The 24,798-nt window shown below is 41.6% G+C and overlaps 1 long non-coding RNA gene across 2 annotated transcripts in view; it reads right to left on the reverse strand.

The window, feature by feature from the left end:
- Window positions 1–23,554, reverse strand: part of LOC131834793 (uncharacterized) — a 164,136-nt gene extending 140,582 nt beyond the window's left edge. For both annotated transcript variants that reach the window (XR_009354943.1, XR_009354944.1), the window contains exons 1-2: window positions 23,329–23,554; window positions 1,723–1,862 (exon numbers count right to left, since the gene is read on the reverse strand). This is a non-coding gene — a long non-coding RNA (uncharacterized LOC131834793). The remainder of the gene's footprint in view (window positions 1–1,722; window positions 1,863–23,328) is intronic.
- Window positions 23,555–24,798: the final 1,244 nt, after the last annotated feature.

Genomic DNA, 24,798 nt, shown 5'->3' on the forward strand with positions numbered 1-24,798 from the left:
AGGGTAGGAGAGAATGATTGCTTGTGTTTCTGTTTAATTTGCTTTGTGTCGATTTCTTCCTTCCTTCCTTTCTTTCTTTGTGTGTGTGTATTCTGAGGAAGGAGTGGGGAATCCTCTCTATACCCCACCAACCTTGGCTCTTTTATTTATTTACTTATTTATTTAAAAAAAAATTTTTTTTTTATCAGCAGTGCTATGCAAGATTGTCTAGTGTGAGCTTTTCCTGAGTCCTTCTTAAAAAGCAATAAAGGGGAAACTTGTACTCCTTCTCTAAAAAACATTACAGCTAGTGATTCTGTCTGCTGCATTAAAAAACAGTAATTATGGATGTTTTTCTTTCTCCTTATAGCACGCTTGGCTTCTGCGTTTGCTATGGAAAAGACCAAAGTCATTATGAGCAAATGAAGACCCACCTGAGTTATGCATATCCTGCTAACCCCACCCAGTGATTTAACTGGTAATTAACTCAGACAAGCACTCAACCATCCCACCTTTGCGTTCAAGATGGCTGACCCCAGAGCATTTCCCGTCCTGCCAGAGACTTCTGCTTCCGCTTCCATGTAATTGGACCTGAGACCCCTCTGGGGATTTTCAACCAAAGCTGCAGACTTACTCAACTAGGACTCCCTCTCAGGAGCCCTTTAGTCCAACCGATCTTTCCTTTCGTCAGCAACTACACGTCATGCATACCTTTTAATGTGCACCAGTATTTTAGATGAGGAATCTGGGAGATAGCCCACAATTTGGGACATAGTTTGTTTATTCGGCTTTCTCAACTGTAAATTGGATTAAAAGGATTCTTCTGGCAATACCGACAATGAAAGCCCTTAAACCACTTAACATGAAATTTGAAAGACAATGACATGAAGACCAAAATGAGGTGACGGACAGGAAGGACTCCATACAGCATCGCTTCTGCCACATTGACAGCTCCAGCGCTATTTGATACACAGAGGGCTTCAATTCCTTAAGAACTTGCTTACCACTCCAACATGTGGACAAGCATCCATGCAAAACACTGAATCTATGGATGGAAATTTTAAATTTCTCATAAAAGAGACAAAGGAAAATAAGAAGGACTGTTGCATGAGCTGAGTCCACTTCCAGAGAATGCCACCATCATTTGTAGTACTGTGCGGAAGCACGGTGGGCGTCTCCAAAGCACTCCTTATCAGAAAGAGAAATCATTTCCTACGGTGATGGTTAGGTTCCAACTAAGGAAACAAGACCTGGGCCAGGTAATGCCACAGGGAGGATGTAACGACGGTAGATGTCAATGCCACCGGAAGAGCGGGAGGGGCAGCGGGGGAAGGAAGGTGAGCAGTTACAACAGAAAGTTCTTACCCAGCCTTACGGCTAGAGGGACAGGAGAGGAGACAGTGTCACCTGGACCTCAGTGCTGATGGCAGGGCCAACGCCTGCACATCATGAGGTCACAGCTGAGATCCATGAGTGCTCTTCGAAAATGTCATTCCCAAGAAATCAATCTCATTATTCAATCAAGTATGTCAGACTTTGCATCCAAATAGTTCAGTTGGGGGAGCTGGAATGGCAGCAGCCGTGCCTGGTAGGAGCTGGGAACTCCCACTGACTGGTGGGAGCGGATGCCACTGATAAGACGCAAAAGAGACCTTATGAGGCAGAGAGAAATGGGAACAATCTGGTATTTCCTTCCTTCTGACCCTTCAACCTCACATTAGTGCCTTCTGTTTTAGAACTTACCTCGAAGCAGGTTGGCCGAGGTGTTCTGGGAATGTCAGTGTAGGGTTCCATCCAGTGGTCCAGAGGAAAGCGCATGGAACACAGTGGAGAGCAAAGAGGTGGATGGCCAGCAGGACTTCTTTCCCATTAGAAGGTGCCATCTGGGACAAAAGCTATTATTAGGTTGTGCAAAGAGGATACTCAGGCAGCAGAAGAAAAGCATTGAATTATGGTGTTAGAATAGACAAGGTATTTCATTCATCTTAGTGGTCAACCAAAGTCAACCAAAGTTCCCAAGAGATTTCTCAAAATGTAAAAAAGAAAAAATCATAGTCCCTGGTGTGAAGTTCACCATGAGAGTATCAACATGGAGTTCACGGTCTCCTGGGACAAGCTCAATGGTTCCTGCTGGTTTAAGTGGTGCTTCTTACAGGTGCCAATGCACATGCTTTGGGATATTGAAAATCATGCCTGCACTTATAAAATAGGATTTCAAAGAAATAAAACTACATTTTTAAAAACAAGTATGTCAGAATCAACATCCAAATTGTTTTTCTCCTTTAATTCTTTTGGCCAATTTAAACATTAAAAAAAAAAAATCAAACTAAAAATCTTCCTAGTAGTGCACATGAAAGATAGAATATTCTTAGATGAACATAAGATGCTACTTTGGATTCTTTATTTTTATTTTTTTTTTTTTTTAGAGAGAGAGTGTGAGTCAGGGGCAGGGGCAGAGGGAGAGGGAAAATCGCAAACTGGTTCCACACTCAGCATGGAGCCCAACACCGGGCTTGATGTCATGACCTTCAGGTCAGATCAGGACCTGAGCAGAAATCAAAAGTTGGACACTTAACTGACTGAACCACCCATGCACCCCTACTTTGGATTCTTATATGACTTTATCTTTTTAAAGAAATTATCATTCATGGAATTCAGCGTTGTTTCGCTTTGTTTTGGCCAGGAACTTTCCAACTGGTATCTTCAACAGGAACAACCTAACCATTGGGGTTACTTCCCCTTCTATAGACAAGAAAGAGTTTATATGACAGACTAAAGCTAAAGGAGCATCTGGTGCTTTTGATGAAAGCTCAGAATTTCTAAGCCCTCAGAGAAGGAAATTACTCAGTGTCCACACCCAAAGGATTCCTTGGGTTGATGCTGCCCTTGTTCTGACCGTGGTTTCAAACTGGAATCCTACAGTCTTCAAGAAAGTACAAAGTTGTGTTTGAAGGGTAAAGGGGTGTAAAAGGTAGAGGTGAGTGAGGGGAGGGTAAGTCTGTGCCCTCTACACCTATCTCAATCACAGCATCTTCATTAATTGTGGCATGGACATTGTGGTTGCCTTCCTAAATCATTCATCCTATTTTCTACTAGTTCCTCATTCTGAACCATGAGAAATTTTTAATTTCTGATCAGTCCTCAAGTCCATCACATAATCTCAAAGTCCATTTTACTGACTGGTTCACAGACTCAGGCACAAATCAATCAGTGGATGCCCTTCCCCTTTAGGCACCTGAATCTGGTGGTTCACTGGAACCAAAGGGAAGGAACTTAAGTCCATGTTAGGAGAGAAATTCTTTTCAGAGAATGTTAACTGGAGCCCGGATGTGCTTGTTACCATCGCATGACCACTGAGGAATCACCTGTGGGATCTAATAAAACTATTGGGTAGAGAGAATGAAAGAACTGAGTCCGTTCTGAAATTATTAAACAACTGATTCAACCAACCCTAAGCTCACTCTTACATCTGGCATTTTTTACGCATAAGTGATGATTTCCCTATCCTTTAAATCTATTTGTTGAGTTGGATTTCCAGGCACCTGCAGCAGAAATCAAAACTGATCGTGTTCTATCTTTGAACAGACTGAAAATACTCCCCTGGAGAAGCTTCTAAAAAACCTCATACTTGAGTTTTGTTTTCCACTGTCCATTGCCTACTGTCCTGTCCTGCTGTGTGACACCCCGGCCCTTTCCCTTCAGCCCAACGTTATGCTCATTCTGCGCTGAGCTGCTGAGGATCTTGCTAGAAGGTCTTCCCTGGACCTCAGTCTTCACTTGACATTTAGTTACCCTGTGTTGCACTCGCCAAGTCAGCTGATTGGCATCATTGATGAATTTGTTCATGGCCAGTAATGGCAACGGAAACTTTATTTTGGGACCATGGTGCCCTGAGTATAACAGAAGATTTATAAGTGTTTGCTGGCTCAATAAAAGAATTAGTGAAATAAATATGTCATACCATCTATAGAGTGTTTATGGTTCATGAGAGAACTTTGAAAATATTACATCAGAACCCCATCAAGTGAACCTGTGATAGACTCTCAGACCAGTGGCCAGCCATGGGACATTTTTGTAAAGCACCTTCTCAGAGCTATTCCAATCACAGCATTTATTGAACCGTGTACCCACTTAGCACTAAACCAACCTAGATGACAAGGGTATTCATAATGGGGGGAAAAAAAAAAAAAAAGCCTGACCGCTGGAGACAGGTGCTAGGGAAGCCACCCTTCATGTTAGCACGAACACCGTCCAGCACTGGAACTGCAGCTCACGCATCTCTGCTGGGGCCTGGCATCCGGCCCTTCCAACCCCCTTCCCATTCTGTGCTGCCTCATGTTTACACAGCGAAAACGAAACTGTTGCCAGTGTTAATACAGCATAATTTATAAGCTGAGAAGAGAACTCAGCATGCATTCCCTTTTCAAGGGAAACAGACTGTTATTTTCGGAACCAACTGAAGGGTGGAGACATTTCTTGGAAACCAAAGAAACTGCTGATTCTCCAGATCTTTCTGCTTCTCAAGACCCACCTCTCATGAGATGGGTGGGACCAATTCACAGAAAAGCTCGGCCTGATGAACCTGTCCCTTGAATTGTAGAAGGCATATTCATCTGATGAGGCCATCCCTTCTAGGCTCTGAAATTCACTTACACCTCTAGTCCAGAAAGAGGTGCCAGGGACTTGAGATCCAAAACATCACTTATTGGAGTGGGCCCATAGCACATAGTCTCTTTTTCACCCATCAGCTATGATTTCGGGGAGACCGCAAAACCTGACCCCAGCTCCAAAGCAGAACATAAGGCACAAAACCCTAATTCCCAAATAAATATGTTTGGATTCTGTAATAGATGCCATATATATCCATATCATATCCATCTTCCTTTGCTTTTAATGTAGCAACTGACGTTTTTGACTGAAAACACACACTCTCTCTCTTTCTCTTCCAAATTTCAGGACTAATTTTAAGGAAAACAGGAGGTAAGATCTCCTGGGGTAGCCGTGTCAAATCTATCTTGCTGGTCCCATTGCAAATTCGGTAGTTATAACTCTCCCAAATTGGGTTTCTTTATCTCTTCTAGGTCCCCCAATGATTTTATGCTTTTATCCAGTCTCTAATTACTAAGTTTATGCTTTTATCCAGTCCCTAATTACTAAGTTTATTATACTTCTTTAAGGCATCTTCCCTCTCAGACCTTCCCCCACCAAGCTTTCCATGGCTCTTCTTTTGCCTGATTACTGGCTTCTCTAGATTGTGGACTTGAAGTGGACTTTGTACAATGCTATCTACCTTTCCACGGTACCTTGAAATTTTAGACTTACTGTTAAGCTCACATGTCTCTGCCTGCCCTTGCAATCATGTGCTAAGTTTAGATGCTCAGCTTAGGCTAGCCCCATGCTATCCATCTGGATGACAACTAAAAACCAGTTATAATAGAGTATTGAGCCTAGATCCCCCTTGAGACATGATGCCCAGGATCAGAATGGGTCAATTACGCTGATTATCCCACTAATCCCCACCAATAGTATAAAGAGCCATGGTATTCAATGTAGCGTAAGGATAGGACTCTCGGGAACAAAGTGGAGGGTCCCGAATGTCTGGGAAGAGCAGCACCGTGATGGCCCACATCACGTTCCACTGGGTTGGCTTCAACCTTTGCAGCTAGACGCATAGTACCTGTGGGATGAACTTGGCCTTGGACTCTAAGATCCAATCCGGTGCTAGAAAAGCATGGTCTTGGGACCCCATGGCAGGTGCTTACTGCTATTCTGAGTTCCTTAATGTCTGGGTGACCGCCTTCTACATGTTTGTAATTGTAGTTTGTTTGTTTGTTTGTTTGTTTCCCCCATGCTGTCCTTGCTAAACCACACATGTCTTTAATGTAAAACACAGTATCAATTGTATCTTGTAGAGTTCCATTAAAGTTGCAGAATTCTGGAGACAGAAGCTACTGATCTATTCCTAGTCCATCGGTACCTTATGGGAAACTGTTGATTCATTAATCATTTACTGCCACTCTTTTCCAGTGTAATTCCTGGATAAGAAGAATGGGACTTGGAACAGATAAAATTTTACTGCAGAAGAGAAATAAGTAATAAGAAATACCTTTCTCTGAGTTTTCTTTTGGTGGAGAGGGTAAGGCAGAAGGTTACATGGGATGAAGTCCTGTGGGTGCATCTCTGGGATTCAGCTGTAGCATTGTCAGGGGATCAAGTGATCCCAAACAGATAAAGGTCAAGATAGAGACCCACCTCCCAACTCTTTAGAAGGAACTGACCTCCCCCTCACCCCGCCATATTCTCCATATTTGCCAAATACTCAGCTCTTCCCAACCTTCTTCCTACGAGAAGACCTGTCAACCAAACCAACATAAGCATGAAGATGAATGTTACATTCATCTTAAAATGAACCCTGGAAACCTACAAAATGTTGCAGTTAGTTAGAGAAGCCTGTATAAAACTACTTTGATTTTCCAAGGCATACCAGGTGGAATGAAGGCACCTTTTTTTTCCCTCCCGTGAGCTTTTCCCCCTCGGAAGAGGCATACGGACAGGAAGACTGACAATGTCAGTCTAAACACACGGGTAATAAAACCACTTGAGGTACTTCATGGCTTAGTTAAGCAAAGCTTGTTGAAATAAATAAATTTTAACAAGCAAACCAGAAAGCATCGCGGTCCATGAGGTCTGTAAATAATTCAGTTCCTATTCTCTTGATCCCTCCCTCTCACTTCTCCCCCCTCCCACCCCACCCTCGCCAAGCCAGGGCCACCGGAGAGCTCATGGGAAGACAAGTTTTCCTCACTTGTCTGCCAGCCACATGGGTTTTCCCTGGCCGCACTGGTTAGGGGTCACTTCATGACTTTAGTGTCCCACAGACTCACTGTCCTGACTGCCTGAAAGTCATACAGTGGCAAGAGTCCTCAGGCCTTTGTCTACAACACTGGCTACCTAGGTAAGGGTCCTTTCAGGTAAAGCCTCTGGTCTGTGGTGGCTGATTTGAAAAATAAAAGGAGGGGTTTTATTTTATTTTAATTCTTTTCTTAACGTTCCAGCTGACAGGCTGCAGCAAGACTTTCTCATCCGCTAAGTGAAACGGATTTGAACAGAACATTTTTCTTCTTGGTTCCCACAAAACCACCCAACACAAACATGGTAGATAAAACTTTAAAATGCCAGGCTTCATCTCACAAGTATTACAGGCTAATCCTCTTCCATTATTAATTAAACTGTGGGGGCACAGATCAGAGGAACACGGTCCATTATCTTATAATAGGCAAGTCTGTGTTCCAGCTGATACGTTTATTTTTCCTTCTAGAAAGCCAAACTTAAAGCCAACTTCGAAATTTTTTTTTTTGTTGTTATTCTCTTTTTAGATGGTTTTTAAAGATGTCTATTTGGCCTTTATAAAGATTTAAGTGAGCATTTCAATGGAAGGATGTTTCTAACTCTTAAAAATTATAAATAACATTATGTACAAAAACAATACACCCTTACATGGTAACAGGGTTCTGTCATGTACAGAATCATTACCAGCCATAACACTCCAAAGCATCTAATTAGGAACAGTCTTGCATTCTCACTGGTTGGAGTTTGGGCACCTTCAGAGACTGACGATACTAGCTAAGTGCCCTCATACGGCTTATGAGGTCCTGGGAAGTATTCAAAAAATCCAAGACGATCTCCACTTAGGCGTCTTACATTCTAGATGGCCCAGTGTTCAGTGCCTTTGCATATAAGCAAGAGATGTCCTAACTCTTGAAAGCTTTACAAGATTTACTTAGTGGAAGTTCAAAAGTGCATGGACATTCGTATGAGAAGAGGCTCCCTGCGGGGTCGAAGGGAAACCTGCCTTTCCTTCAGAAACAGGAAAAGGAAAAGCTTCTCCACGTGGGACTAATTCCCTGGAACTAGGTAATTATGTCTTCTCATTCTTGTGCTTCGAAAATACCTCAGGAGGCCTTCGGTTGTCAGACAGTTCTAGACATTGTTGACTCCCCGGTTTTTCAGCACCACTAACATCAGTGTATACATTTATGAGTCTCGGACGACACCAGACTCAGAAGCAGTCACAATCCTCTTTCTCACCATCTTAGAGATGGAGCCACATATTTGCATGACTTTCGCTCCAGTGTCTTTTTGGCATCAAAGAGAAAAAGGGATGGGAGCTCAAGGGAGACTACAGAGAAATACCAACATGTCATGCCTATTTCCCTACTGAATTTCCTAAGGGGAACGTCAAGCTGTAATGACATCTATTGAGACAGTTGAGGGAAACAGTACAGATATTTTTACCAGATAATCATGTTGCATAAATTTTAAATGCCCTGCTCCTGGACTGTGGTTGTGCTGGGGAATGTCCTTATTGTCAGGCGGAGGCTGAAGTATTAATAGATAAAGTGTCACGATGAGTGCAAGTAATTTCAAATGGTTCAAGACTGAAATGAAAATTTAGTTGATAGACGTCAAGCCAAATGTGAACAACCAGTGATTCTAGGTGAAGGTTAAGTCATATGGCTGCTCTTCATACTTTTCTTGAAAATTTCTCTGTAGGTTTGAATAGTTTTAAAATAAAAAGTTAGGGGAGTAGGGAGAGGGTGGTGGGGTTACAGACATTGGGGAGGGTATGTGCTATGGTGAGTGCTATAAAGTGTGTAAACCTGGTGATTCACAGACCTGTATCCCTGGGGCTAATAATACATCATATGTTAATAAAAAAATAAAAAAATTATAATAAAAAAAGTTAGGGGAAGAACACCGACCTGGGTTGGGGAGGAAGTATGAGGGACAGAAATGGAAAAATATTGGTCACATGTTGATGATTGATTCCAAGGGCAGAAAAGTTCATGGGAAGTTCCTCAGATGAGCCTTTCCACTTCTGTGTGTTTTAGAAGTCTCTATAGTAAGAGCATTTTTTGTTTTTATTTTTTATAGAGCAGGAATATACCCTCTTCACCCATCTTCTAGTTTTCCTCCATGCTCTGTTTGGATGGAAGGCCCTTACCACTTGAAAGAGACAGAAACCAACCACACGTGCAGCCCCATTTTCGTGACAGGACTGTACACTCAAGAGTGAGGTCAGACGTTGACGGCAGCTAAAGGATTGACTTGGTAAGCCTGTCTTCATTCCCCTTGTTAACGTCTACAGAACGAATAGTATTTGGAAGGCACTGGCTTCATTTGATGTTGGAAGGAGGGAAAACATGCGAGAACAGCACAGTTTAAAAGTCTTCGTGGAAATATCCCAACTGTCTGAGTGGATGAATGGATCAAATGTGATCGACCGGACAACAGAATAGTGTTCAGAAGGAAGGACGTGCTGACACACGTTACAACACGATCAACCCTAAAAACATGCCGGGTGAAATAGGCCAGCTACAAAAGGCCGAGTGTTGTGCGCCTCTTCTCATAGGAGGTGCTCACCGCCATTCAAGGCACTGGGACAGAAAGCAGAATGGTGGTGGCCAAGGTCTGGGGAGGAGGGGGAGCGGGGGAGTTAGTGTTTGGAAATGGAGCTTCAGCCTGGAAAGATGAAATGAGATCCTCAGACAGATGGTGGTGGATGGTTGCACACAGCAATGAGATCGCACTTACTATCGCCTAACTGGGTGCTTACAAATGGTTGAAATGGCTAAAAACACAATTTTGTGTGTGTTTTCACAGAATAGGAATGGCGGAAGGAAGGAAGATGAGCGAGCCTCTGTCCTTAAAGAGCTCTGAAGTGTTAAAGCCTCCTTCCTTCCATACTCGCAACAGTCCAGGGTAAAGATGTGTTTCCCATGGCTGTGTCAATTGCAGCTGCTGGTAGGAATCCCCACATTAACCCAGACCCAAGCCTGGGCGCCCGGAGGACAAGAGCTTCCAGACCCCAGAAGGCGGCCCCCGTGGGGAGACCCTACTCCGTGGCCCCAGGAAATCGTGGTTGGCCAGAAGTGAGCTGGGGTGAGGGGTGGGGGTGAAGTTTTCCTGGTAGCGCTCTTGTAATACCTTGTTAGTGCTTGTAATCAGCACGGCTAGGATGAAAGAAGTCGGGCTTCAGAACAGAAACATTGTGCTTTAAATTAAATCAGCTCCCTGCTGTGAGGCACTTACTCCCTTCCTCCCCGCAGCCGGGGACACAATTCAGAGGTTTCTCTGCGCCCTGAGCAGCAGGAGTGACCTTCAGTCTTTCCACTTAAAATCCATTCAAGATGATCACAGTGGCTTAAATGAGAGTCTCTGTCCCAGCCTCCCTGCCTCTCTTCCTCTTCCCAGCGGCCCGGCTGTCATACCTCTTTGTGTCTGCCTCTGTCTCTCTGCCTGTCCCTCTGTCTCTGTCTCTCCCTGTGTGTGTCTTTCTCTCTCACACACACACACTCCGACATTGATTTCTTTTGTGCATCTGTGTGTAAGAGTTGCTAAACCCATCTGCAAGTGCATCGCCCCTCTACCTGGCTCCGAGCTGAGATTTTTTTCACCTCCTGGCTCTCCTTTCTCCTCTCTGAAGAACAAGGAACCAGATGGCCATCCCCCAGTCTCCCAGCGTGAGTTTGACTGACAGGAGCCTTTGATAAACCTCAGAAGAATGAAGTCATCTCCAGGTCACTGCTGCTGCCTGGCCTTTAACACCCCACACAGACCACCATTATCTGCTGAATAGGAGACAAAGGAAATTAGCCCGGCTTTCCTATCATCCCCATTATTTCCAGGCTGATTTAAACAAGGAGGCAATGAGATGCCCTTCACTTTCCTCGAAAAGGTACAAATGTCAGCTGTTAAAAAATGCAAACAAGAGGCTTTCCTATGTTAATGGCTGGGCTTCTTTGTTAAGGCTGAGGAGGGGAAAGTACATTTTATTCTCTGGCTTTGAGGAAAGACTTAACAAGCTTCTAAACAACTTCCTTAACTACTCATACCTTAAACCAGCTGGTGGGGACACTTAAGCCTTTAGGTGTCAGAGGGAAAAGAAAGATGGAAAGGAAGCTTCATCCCCATCCTTAGTAGCAGATAATCACAGAAGCTGGGGAGCTGAGTGAAAGACGTTTCCCATTATTTTAACCCTAAGTTGAACAAGAAGAAAAGAGCTTCTCCCCTTTGCCCCAAATAATTTTTCCGCCAGAAACTAAATGTTTAAGTATCAGCAGAGCTAATAAATAAATAAATAAATAATAATTTTTTTTTAAAGATTTTATTTATTTATTTGCCAGAGACAGAGGGAGAGAGAGCAAGCACAGGCAGACAAAGAGGCAGGCAGAGGCAGAGGGAGAAGCAGGCTCCCTGCCGAGCAAGGAGCCCGATGTGGGACTCGATCCCAGGACCCTGGGATCATGACCTGAGCCGAAGGCAGCTGCTTAACCAACTGAGCCACCCAGGCGTCCCAAAGTCTCTTTTTTTTTTTTTAATAGAGACATAGTTTCCCTGTGCCCTTCTAGATATGACTTAGGAGGAGAATGTTACTGTTTGTCTCTTGCCATGTTGGGAAGGGCAGACGTATGCGCACGCCTGTGTGTGTGTGGGTGTGTAGTATTATTTGTTACTCTGGGTGAGGACCCCAGGGTAAGCTGGAAAATGGAAAATTATGGCAGAAAGGTCCATTTCTGGGAAGGAATTTGTTTCACAATTCCACTGTTTCCAAATATTGGGGGTTGGAGTAAGTTTTCTTTGGATGACAGTCTACACTTCTAGAAGGCAAGGCCGTTGTCAACGTCTGGGCTATTCCACTTTATAACAATGGGTTCTACAAAACAGCCAGTAAAAGAGCAGCTCTCAAAATATCATGATCATCTAGATAAATTAATGACTCAATCAATAGACACTTGCTAGGCATCTGAGCCAGATACCACATGAGGTCATTCAGGAGATACTAATTTGGAGACATAGTTCCCATCAGGGGTTCACAGTTAGGATGCAGGAGGGAGCCTGGACTTCATTCCTAAAAGACAGGCTCTAGATAAGTAAACCAGGAGAGGAGGAAACGAAAGCCTGAGGAAGAAAGAACCCTGTTGAAACGGGAAGCACTCTAATGCGGGAGGTGAACAAAAGGTAATCAAATTTTTGGTTTCTGAATGAGGAACTCACACTTTCTTCCTGCCCTTGTTGGCTGCGGCTGCATACAATGCACTGCAGACTGGTTGGCTTAACCAGGAGAAGTGTGTTTCTCACAGTAAGAGGCTGGAAGACCAAGTGCAGGGTGTTGACATCTTGCTGGCAGGTTTGGTTTCTCCTGAAGATTCTCTCTGACCGACAGGCTGTCCACTGCATGATGTATGTTCCCATGACCTTGCCTCAGTGTGAGACCACGTCTGTCTGTCTCTCTTCTTGTAAGAACGTCATGGATATTAGATCAGGACCCTACTCTTATGTCCTCATTTAGCCTTAATTACCTCCGTAAAGACCATCTCCAGACACAGTCACATTGAGGCTAAGGACTTCAATAATGAATTTTGAAGGGACATCATGGTCCCTAACACTTTCTTAGATAACGAAAAGGCAAACGAGCCATGGGAGAGAGGACCCACAGGATGAAAAGTTGCTTTAGAAGCAGAAATGATGAGTGAAGAGAGAGACCAACTAAGAGACAAATCAGGAGGATATCAAATGGGCAACAGGTAAGCAACACGGGGCCCGAGTTTAATGTTGGCAGCAAGAACTACATGCAAAGTAAAAGCACGAAAGGAAAATGAGGAGGACTCAGTGGCTGACTAGAGATGGCATACAAAGGAAAAGAGGTCCTCACATCATTAGTTCTGGGCTCCATTTCCCTGGGGAAATGACTGAAATACAGAATGGGTATCTCAGAGATGCTGCTACTGCAGGACAGAGTAGGAAGATCCTAAGTTCTGTAGCCAGACATACTAGTTAAAAAACAAAACTTTGTCACCTTGTAGATAGGCAGCTATAGCAATTTACGTGACCTTCTGGGGGCTCAGTTTCCCCTAGTATCGAGTTGGGAGGATAGAACCAACCACAGTAAGTGGCTTGTGTTTTATGGATGAAAGGAAAGCACCTCCTTCAACTATCAAGGAGAATCCCAAAATCACTCCAACAGATTGCAGAAGAACCTTAAGGATGATGTATCATTGAAATTTAACCGAGATTTTTTTAGGTTAAAGAGTATATAATAAATAAGACCTAGAGCAGTCATGTCAATGTAGGAGTCACACCAAACCAGGAGATAAACATGGAAGCTCTATGAGAAGAAAACAAGCCTGAGCTTCAGCTCACTCAGTGGGAATGCAGCAATGGAGCACCATGAAGCAGTTCTCTGCGCTGGAAGGTACTGGAAGGTCGGACATAATAGGAAGAAGTGAAAGGAATAAAACAGTCGGCTGAGGAGGAGGTGGGATTATCTCACACAGACCAATGGAAGATTATTGTTTGGGGACTAACATTCTATCTTCCATCCTCACAGAAGATGGGACAAGAGGAAAAAATGGGCTTGAAGCAAATCAGAAAAAAATATAAATTATCTCTGCGAAAGAAATTCTGACAATACTCTGAGCTTGATAAAATGTGGTGAAGCATATGTTATGGGCTGAATTGTTCCTCTCCCCTTCCCTAAAAAAAAAAAAAAAAAAAAAAAAGTGTTGAAGTGGACCCTTCCCCCCCATACCTCAGAATAGGACTGTATTCAGAGCTAGGGTCTTTTGAGAGGTGATTAAGTCAAATGAGGTCATTAGTCTGCATCCTAATCCAATTGGACCAGTGAACTTATAAAAAGAGGCAATTAGGACATACAAGGAGACACCAAGAAGGCACATCCACAGAAAGAAAAGGCCATATGAAGACACAGCAAGGAGATGGTCATCTGCAACCCAAGGAGAGGCGATTCAGAGGAAACCAATCCTGGCTACACCGTGATCTCAAACTTCTAGCCTTTTGAACGAGGAGGAAATAAATTTCTGTTGTTCAAAACCACCAAGTCTGTGATATTTTCTTACAGCAGCTGATGGGGTTCAGGACATGCTACCTCCCCCAAAACCTGGTGCCTTGACATTTTAAATATTTTAAGTTGAAGGAGTTTGAGAAAATAGCAAAAGCACGAAGATCACTCTGACCTTCCCTTCTTCACTGAAACGCCATAAAACCTTCATGTGAGAAGTCCGTCCCTGGAAGAAAGGAGCATCCTTATCTCTGAAGACAAAAGGACACTGAGCAGAATCAAAGTTTCCCCATATACTACATTTACTTCATACTCCTTAACCCATCTGACTTCACAACTGTCCACTCTTTGTCAAACCAACATAATACTGTTTATTCAAGTCTTCATTTCCTTATGAAGGCCCTAGGTCATGTAAAATTTACAGTAAATCTGTTGCATGTCTCCTGTGACTCTGTCCTTATCAGTTTAATTTTTAGACCCAGGCAGAGATCCTAAGAGAGTCAAGGAAATTTTTCCCCCGCTTCAGTTTCTGTTAGTCAAATGTAAAATGCTCACTTGAAGACTCCTTGCTTAGTCCAAAAGCTGCAGTTAAGAGATCCTGGATCTCAGACAGCGCTGGCGCAAGGTAAGAGTTCTGACCATGTCAGTCTCTTGGATCTCTGTCTATGGGGGCTGGCTGAGTTAAGGTGTCTAGAGTCTTTTTCTTTCCATATTCAAATTGGCAGAAGAAAAACATTTGTCTAAAAATTAATTCTTTGCACTGTGACTCTGGATTGTCTAAAAATGAGTTCTTTGGATTGTGATTCTCAATTCCTTCCCTGCCAGAGACAGTTTACTGTTTTTCTGCTTGTATCTCCTTTGTTTTCCGTGGCTTAGCTTTGTATCCTTCAGGTCATACAAGTGCTGGTTTTGTGTGTGCATTTGGCCAGTTGTCAGACTGGAGATCCCAAAATATGTCCAGACAGAAGGTGGGTTGCACCCCCTTTGCAGTTAATACAGGATAGCTGTTACCAGTTGTCAAGAAAATTGTCTAAGTCTGTCTTTCATTTGGCTATCTTTGAGAATGGTTCTGGATCTTGGGAGGGTGATATCTTTTGCTACTTCTTTAGGGATGCCTCTTGCATTTCTGGTTAAACGCTGCTTTTGGTTTTAAGCTACTTGATAGATGTAAGTTTGGTTTAAATGCTTAATTTTTAAAAAAGACTTTTATGGTCAAAACTTGGCCAAACTGGAGGCTGATACTCCGAGCTTGGTAAAAATTATTTTTTTTAAAAGCCCTTTTTCCTAAGCTAAATGGAACTATGTATTTAGAAGGAAAAAACATTCTGAAGCCTACAGAGAACAATTTAATAAAACATTCCAAGGGCACATGGTTCTGAATCTAGAACACCTTATTTGGAAAGCTTCTCTCTGATAGAAAGAAGCAAAGTTGAAGGTAATTAAGATAATGGACGGGTGGGCCGGCCCCTTAATATCATTCAGGCAATGACCCAATACTTGAAGAATTAGAAACAACTGGCTTTGTCTTTTACAAAACCAGAAACTTGGCCCATGAAGCAATTCAGAGTCCACCTATCCATACCAGTCTCCAAACCTCCCTTATTCATCTCAGAATGCTTGCTGATACTGTAAAAGATAGAGTGCTGGAAACAGAACTGTCTTGCACTTAAGACAAAGAAGGACATTTAAATATTAAGGACACTAGATTTCAGATCTGACACATCAGGTACCTGACACATGGCTAAAATTTTAAAACAAAAGCGATAGGGCTTCCATTTGTACTGTCCAAATTAATTTATAAAATTCCCTGAAGAAGTTCTACTCAAACTGGCTTAGATATAAATGAGCACTCACACAAATTAAGTATTTCTAAAACTCTCAGTAAGACAGCAACGAACCCAAATGTTTTCTTAAGTTCGCATGATCTAGGATAATCTTTGACAAATAGAGCTAGTTTTTAAATTGTTCATATAATAAAAACAGGCATGTCTTGAGAGTTGTCAGCCTTACATATAATGCAAACATACATTTTTTTTCTTCCTAGGCTTACTATTCAAACAAACCTATATTATCTCTGCTAGATGTTTAAGATTATAAAACTATAAACCCAACCTAAGAACAAAATGTACAATAAAAACGAATTGCTTGATGCATGTCAAGCATAGCAGTTAAAAAATAAAAGAGGGAAGAACCATATGTTTAACTTTTTCAGTTTTCTGCTTCAATGATATTTTGATACTTTGCTGCTTTGTCAATGAGAAAAATAAGAAGACGGCTAACTTTGTTTAGTCTCATGAAATTTTCATAAGTTATTCAAATATAGGTGTTAAAAAACAAATAAATCAAGTGGATGTAAGTGGGATAAAAGTTTGTAAATGAACTTTTCAACAAAATTATGTTTTATAATATCTATTTTAAAAATTTCAGAACTCTTTGATGACTTTAAACCTTAAAGCTATATTATACCAAGTTAGGCCAAAAGATTAAGATTCATTTGAATATAGAGATTATTCCTAAATAATATAAAACATTCAAATATTGATGACTGAATATAAGTTTATCTATCTTTGGCATCTTGGTTTTATATAGTGTAGAGAAGCTAGATATATTTGGGTCAGTTAATAAACATGATAAATTTTACAGTGAAAAAGACATATGACTCTGGAAATTATGAAGTGACGTATTAATAAATTAGCTCCAGGATGATATATGTCAGTTCAAAATTTCTTACATCCTACTTTTCACTGAAAAAGAAAGATTACTGATTAAAAGTTTGAATTACTGTACATAAATGAGACTAATGAGAATAATAAGGGTAAGAAAAACCCTATATGCAAGGAAAATAAGATGTGTTTTAGCAAGGTGAAGTAGAATGACTAGTTGTTCCAGAATGAGAAGAAGAAAAAGTATAGGACAAAAAACCGAATGGATTTAAAAAAAAGAAAATTGTAAGCAGTTGCAAAAAAGGAGTTTTATATGTGGTTAAGCTACTAAGATTGAATAGTTTTGTTTATAAATTCTTTTCTTTTTTTTTTTTTAAATGGACCTAAATATCAAATTCCATTGGTGCAAAACTAGAATTTTGTTTCTCTCTCTGCTAAAACAAAAGGCTTTTCTTAGATTAAGAAATTACAAAAAAACAAAAAACAAACAAACAAAAAAACCACAAAAAGTTTTTTTAACCTTTTAGGTAATTTCTCTGAGAAACCAAGATTTTGTGTCTTAAAATATTTTCCTATCTTTGTGTTGTCTTTATCAGGTCTTTGATTAGTTAAAAAAAAACAAAAAACCAACCAAACAAAAAACAACAGCAAAAAAAACCCCAACCTTCTCAACATTAAAGAGCAAAGGTGTTTTTTTCTTTTTTAACATTCATACAATACAGCCATATGTATTTATCTTTGAAGTATTTTATGCCACTTTGGCTATATAGATAATTTTATAACGAGGTATTATCCTATTTCATCAAGTCTGACCCTGGACATTATGTACGGTTTCTCCAAATCAACATGAAATGGGGTCATTTGACCTCAAACTAACTTTCTCAGAGAATCTCTGGGAAATCTCCAAAGATTTCTTCTCTTACCACCTACAGGAGAGATGGGAACATTAATTAGGTTTATTTGGCATGTTAAATTACATGGGGAGCAACACCAGATAGGAAGTAAGTCTAAACCTTTGTAGGTTATAGGTGTATGGACATTCGAGAAATTACATGAAGTTCACAGACATTTGTCCGTACCCTCATTGCCCAATTACTACATGAAAATGTTGTATGTCACAGAAATAACTAAACTTCCTTATCAAATGAACTCTTACCAGATCTTTAACCGTGGCCCCTTTTTAAGCCCTTTGTCATTCTCAGGCAGTTATTGACTTACTGGGTCTGTGAAAGCCCTTGCAATAGCTACAGGTGATAGGGCTGCCCCCAGAATCACTGGCGTAACACTGAGATTATTCCACTAGACTAAACGAGAATTTCTAGAATGAAAGAAAAAGCTGATAAATTCATAGAACTGCTAATTCAAGATCAAGCAGAATAAGAATGAATTACAGGGAACTGAATGGACTTTTTATAACTTTTTATTTGAAGCATTACTGGTTCTTTAGTGTTTTGTGTTCCAGGTTTAAGGAAAACTTTTCTCTTTTCTCAGAAGCCATCTGTAACTTACAGGAGTTTGGTTAAGTATGCCAAAGTTTGGTAAAGATGAAATCATTACTTTTTCTTCTTACCCGGTCCCTCCAGAATCAGAAACTCTTAATAAGTATTCTTACTGCCATGGCAATATATTTATTTTCATAAGTTCAATAACCTATTTTTGTAGATTTTGTGTCCTTATAATAGGATGCAATTGGAAACATTGCTTATCTTATCAGGGCTTTGACTAGAATGGTATATTTGAGAATGATGTGCATAGAATAAAATACCACCAGACACCTTTAGGCAACTAAGGTTGACCTTATGGAAGCAAAAAAAACCCTTGAAAAAAATCACCTGATACCTTTTTTTCAGGGTTTCTATCCTTACCAGTTGAGTAAGGAAATTCACCTCATGGCAGACCCAGGAACTGAATGATATTCAGGAGACAGGAAGAGAAGAATTCACCGAAATTCATAGGTATTACAGGCCTATCTGATGAAGTATACTTGTCTTGGCTTCCAAATCTCAAGAGGCTTTTAAAAGTCTAATCTGAGATTCTTTATGAAAAGTTCCAACAAGGCAGATCCCCTTCGCCCCCCTCCAAAAGAAGCCAACCATTCAATTATTTTTTTTGCCTGCACTTCCACAAGCAATCAGACCACGTTAAATGAGACTAGATTTATTTTGCAAACAAATTAGTCTTACTTTGATCATCTTTGATAGAAATGGAGGCAGCTGTAGAGAAAATACGTATTTCAGTTGGAAAACCATAGCACAGTCTTTTGGGTATTAAACTGTAGCCCTGTTGCCTATTGTCTTTCAGCTTTTGTTACCTATCTCTACACTGGACTGAATCCTTAATTCTAATTTCCTCTGATATCTGGCTGTAACTCTTCAAATGAACATTTCCACTTTTTCTTCTACCCTTCTGGTTTAGAATCAGTAAAAGTTAAAATTGTGGGTTTTCCTTCAGCCCTGCAAGCTGAAGCTGTCCACCCTGAGGATATCACTAGAGGCATTCAAACTGCAAACCAAAAAAAAATCTGTTGGATTACCACTGCCTGCCTTCACTCCAGAAGATGATTTGAGTCCAACATCTAGAAATCTTCTTGACTTACTGCCCCCTGGACTTAAAAACTGAGTTTCTAGTTTGTCCTAAACATGAAGCTTTGTTTTTCTTTTGTTTTCATGGAAATACGCAAGACTAAGAGACTAGTTTGATGGGTTATGAAAAAAAAAATCTGCTCAGTTTCTGAACTGTGAAATTTGGGGAAAAGTTTCAGATGGCAGAGTGATGGGGTTCAGGACTTGCTACCCAAAATACGGCACCTCGGCGTATTAAATATTTTAAGTTGAAGGAGTTCTGAGAAAACAGCAGAAACAGAAAGGTTACTTTTATTACCTTCCTTCCGTTCTCCCCTGAAACAGGTCATAAAACCCCGAGTGAAAGGTTGCCCTTCCCATATCCAGAGGACAAGAGCATCCTTATCTCTGAAGACAAAGGGATGCCAAGAATATCTGAACAAATAGGGTTTCCCCAGTTTATTAGGCATCCCTCATGTTCCTTAACCTCCCATAGTCCTCTGTGACATCACCTTTCATCAGACCTAGCACAAAAATACACAGCTCGGGCGCCTGGGTGGCTCAGTGGGTTAAGCCGCTGCCTTCGGCTCAGGTCATGATCTCAGGGTCCTGGGATCGAGTGCCGCATCGGGCTCTTTGCTCAGCAGGGAGCCTGCTTCCCTCTCTCTCTGCCTGCCTCTCCGTCTACTTGTAATTTCTCTTTGTCAAATAAATACATAAAATCTTTAAAAAAAAAAAAAATACACAGCTCCTTCTCTGGGTCCTCTTTTCCTCAAGAAGACACCCTTGTCTCATAAAACTTATATTAAATAAATGTGTATCCTTTTCTTCTGCTAATCTGTCTTTGTCAGTTTAGTTTTAGTCTCAGCCAGGGACCCTGGAGGGTAGAGGAAAACTTTTCCTCCCCTGCACAGCCTGAGTAATACAGCACCCACTACTCAGTGCGCACACACACACATTACTCAGCACGTAATACAGCACACATACACGATTATATATATAATTTATGTTTGAATCCAGGTCTCAAGATGTGGTTGACCAGGGCAACAGATTACTTGTTTGGAGAATATATTCCCACTGGATTATAAAAAACAGCATATACCATTATAGTATCTCTCTGCTTTGTAATTGTTAAGAACAGACTGAATAAAGTTTTTAGAGAGAGACTGTGAAATCCTTAATTAATATTTTTATTTCCTACATATTTCATTATTTACTTTCGTATCTCACCACTGTCAGTTCAGAAATCTTGCCTTGCCTCTAGTACTCAAAGTGAGTGTGGGATAATCTAAGGTATGCTCAGTACTACAGAAGCAAATGATCTCCCTTTGCTATGACTGGTTTTCTGAAATCACAGAACTGCAGAATGCAAAAGATCCCTAGAGAATACGCTTTAAATTTATTATGTAGCTTCACTGGATTGGTTCCAATAGTTCTGCGGTACATTTTGGGCCCCTAGGAATTCCACGCGATTTTAAAAAGTGGGGATTATTCCATTTCTTACACTAGGAACGTCAATTCTTTGTAATGAAGTACGTAAAAACATAAGGAAAATTTATGGAAGGAAAGTATCTTGGGATTGTATGGAAATTTAAACACTGTCTAGCCAAATTCTTAACTCAAACCATGAACCCGTTTACACATGTCACCCACCTGATAATTAAACACCTCCTGTGATCAGAAACTCATCTTTAGGAGGTGGCCTTTATAATCACACCGAGCTCGAGTCTGTTTCTGTGTGCCTTTCACTGGCTGATAGCAGTTTATAGTGGTTATTATTTTAGTCTGCCCTGCCTGCCTCCCTGTGCTACCCCTCACCTTGCCCCTGACCCAGACACACTGAGGCAAAGTCCTTTCCTGGCTAACCTGACCGTGAAGAGCCTCCTTTTCTCTCTGGTTGCTAAGCTTGATAAATAGCAATTTGGAGCACCCTGCAGCAGCAGGAGAATATGAAATCTGTTGCAGAAGTAAGGAGCAGAGTAAGGGAGAGAAGGGAGAAAAACAGAAATAAAACACCCTGGTTCTAGTTCCTTCCATGGGCAACTGTGCTTCTGCCTTTGCCACCATTTGGTTATGTGAGCCAAGAAGCACCCCCCCTTTTTTTTCCTTTTTAAAGATTTTATTTATTTGAGAAAGAGAAAGCACAAGCAGGGAGAAGGGTAAGAGGAGAGGGAGAAGACTCCCCACTGAGCAGGGAGCCCAATGTGGGGCTCGATCCTAGGACCCTGAGATCATGACCTGAGCTGAGGGCAGATGCTTAACTGAGTCACCCAGGCACTCCCCATAAGCCCTCTTATTTAAGGTATTTTGAGTTACACTGCTGTCACATACAAATAGGAATAAGGAATAAGGAATAAGGAATAAGTCTAAGTCATCCTCATTGAAACATATAAGATGTTTGAAAGTCATCATTAGAGAGATCCTATTTTTATTGTCTAAATCGGGGCACATTTTAGGTACGAACTAGAACACAATTTGCATTTACACTGAAACAGTAGCCATAAACTTGGACTGTTCCAGAAAATTTATTGCTAGCCTTCTCATGCTTATTCTTTCCGGTCCACTCGTCCCTGATTCCTTCACCCTTTAGTGTAAGTCACAGTTCCTAATCCCCAGGCCATGCTGACTGGTTGTCTTTGAACACCTGGCAAGTGGCCAATGTCTCTCTTGGAATGTGGCAGCTAGAATTGAATCCACAGCCCAAGATGTGGTTGACTGGGGCAGCAGATGACTTGGTCTGGAGAACATACTCCTGATCCCACTGATGCAACCTTAAATTAAAACTCCTTCTGGGGCGCCTGAGTGGCTCAGTGGGTTAAAGCCTCTGCCTTCGGCTCAGGTCATGATCCCAGTGTCCTGGGATCGAGCCCCACATCAGGCTCTCTGTTCAGCAGGGAGCCTGTTTCCTCCTCTCTCTCTCTGCCTGCTTCTCTGCCTACTGGTGATCTCTGTCTGTCAAATAAATAAATAAAATCTTCAAAAACAAAACAAAACAAAAAAAAACTCCTTCTAACTCTGGTTCTTTCTCTTAAATAGCACCTTAGATTGTGTCTGGCATGTCGCTGGGACTAAAAAGCCAATGAATAAATGAAGCCAACTCTACTCCAATTCACTTTTGAGGATTCGCATATGGGATTTTTTATTTGTCTGTGCGCAATCTCATCTTCTTCATTTCGATCAACTACTTTAGTTTATACTTCACAATATCATTGTTTCTCCCAACTTCCGTTCTTCAGTAAATGTAGTGAGCATGTCATCAGTGTGTAACCATTACTGATGTTGGTCTTAGCTAACACTTAGTGCTTCTTGTGTGCCGGTCCTCATTCTAAGCATTTTAAACATTTTAAACTCACTGAACATTCATAATAAAGCGATGAAATGGATATCATGATTATTCTCACTTAACAGATAAAGAAACTGAGGTACAAAATGGTTAAGTAAGCTGCCCAAGGTCACAGGGAGCTCATAAGCAGAAGAGCCAGGATTCAAAACTAGACAATGTCCCTCCAGAATCTATACCCTTTTGCACGTTTCTGTTCTCATCAAGTGCACTGATAACTAAGAGCAGGAGCAAGTCAGGGCCAAGGACAGAAACCGTGACATGCCGCCAGAGTGTGAGTACACAGCAAGCACTCAATGTGTGGGCTTCGTTCCATCAATTCCTACTCTAACTGTGTAACAATCATCTAAAAAGAATATGTCCATATTGGAGGAAGGAGCAAGATGGCGGAGAAGTAAGAGACCTAAATATCGTCAGGTCCCAGGAATTCAGCTAGGTCGTTATCAAACTGTTCTGAACGCCTACAAACTCAACAGGAGATAGAAGAGAAGAACAGAAAAGTGACCACTTTCCAGAAGGTAGGACGTGCAGATTAGTGAATCCAAGGCGACATAAGGGAATAGAGACTGAGGGGGGAGGGGCAGCTCCCAGCAAGCGGTGGAGACGCGCAGCACAAAAACGGGACTGTTAAGAGTCTGCTCCACCGAGGGACATCGCTCCAGAGGCTAAGGGGGGGCGGGGGGGTTGTCAGGGGGTGGCCCTTGCAGGGACAGGGTGGTCTCAGGATCCGCAGGGTCACAGAAAGACCAGGGGCCTCTGCGTGAGGCAGAACCCCCAGGTATCAGAGTGGGGGAGTCCACGGCAGAGACGGAGCCGAGGAGTGAGCTGGCAGCTCCAGGGTCCCTTAAACTGCGATCCCAGACAACGTAGGGTCATTGCTCTTCAGGCAGGGACAGAACAAGCTGCAGATCCGGGGATGCTTACCTTCCTCCTCTGGGAGAAGCAGCGCAGCAGGAATCCGCTGGGTTTGGAGACTTCAAACAGGGCCGAGCGCCAGAGACAGAGACGCTCGCTCACAGGCCGGTGAGCTCGGAGCTTGGCCAGAGACTAGAGAGACGGGAGGCGCTGACGGCTTTTCTCCAAGGGCGCACTGAGGAGTGGGGCCCCAACCTCTCAGCTCCCTGGGGCAGACTGGGCGCCGCCATCTTCATTCCCGCCCTCCAGAGCTCTACGGAAAGCGCTCAGGGAACAAAAGCTCCTGAGCACGAACCTGAGATTACTTAGCCCGGCCCCTGGCAAGGGCGGTGCAATTCTGCCTCAAGCAAAGACATTTGAGAATCACGGCAACAGGCCCCTCCACGCAGAAGATCAGAGAACACCTGGCCGAGACCATGTTCACCGATCAATGAGAACTGTAGAACTTCAGAGCTGCGGAATACAGCATATTCATGGCTGTATTCGTGGAATTCATGGCTTTTCCCCATGATTCCTTAGTCTTTTATAATTAAATTTTTTTAATTTTATTTTTTTCTTATTCTATTTTTTAAAAATTTCTCCTCTTCCCTACTTTAACGGTTTTTAACTATTTTGTCTTATCAATACCTTTTTAAAAATCTTTTTAAATTTTCATTGTTATAGTCATATTTTATCCCTTCATTATATTTAACCTTATTTTTTGATACATAGAGGGTTTTTTTTTTTTTAATTTGAGGATACAATTACTTCTAATAGATCAAAATATACCCTAAATCTAGCCCATGGCTTTGTTCTAGTTCCAGCCTTATCAAATTCTTTCTTTTTTTTTTTTTTTTTTTCAACCAATTTCTTATCTTATCAATTCCTCTTTTATAATCTTCTTAAATTTTCATCTTTGCAGTCATATTCCAACCTTTCATCATGTTTACCCTTATTTTTGCCTATATATGTTTTTGTTCTTTAAAATTTTGAGAGGTAGTTTCATCTAACAGACCAAAATACACCCCAAATCAAGTGTGTGGCTCTTTTCTATCACCAGTCTAATATTTTTTTCTCCTTTTTCCCCCCACATTCTTCTCCCCTGTGTTTCAGTTCTCTTCTGATTTGGTTAGTGTATATTTTTCTGGGGTTGTTGCTACCCTTTTAGTATTTTGTTCCCTCATTCATCTATTCTTATCTGGATACAATGACAAGGTGGAAAAACTCACCACAAAAAAAAAAAAAAAAAAAAGAGCAAGAGGCAGTACCAATGGCTAGGGACCTAATCAATATGGACATTAGTAATACATCAGAACTAGAGTTCAGAATGATAATTATCAAGGTGCTAGCTGGGCTCAAAAAAAGCATGGACAATGTCAGGGAATTGCTTCTGCAGAAATAAAATCCCTTTCTGGAGAAATAAAAGAACTAAAATCTAACCAAGTTGAAATAAAAAAGCTATTAGTGAGGTGCAATAAAAAATGGAGGCTCTTACTGCTA

The sequence above is a fragment of the Mustela lutreola genome, chromosome 6 (genome assembly GCF_030435805.1).
Source record: "Mustela lutreola isolate mMusLut2 chromosome 6, mMusLut2.pri, whole genome shotgun sequence".
NCBI classification, from domain to species: domain Eukaryota; kingdom Metazoa; phylum Chordata; class Mammalia; order Carnivora; family Mustelidae; genus Mustela; species Mustela lutreola.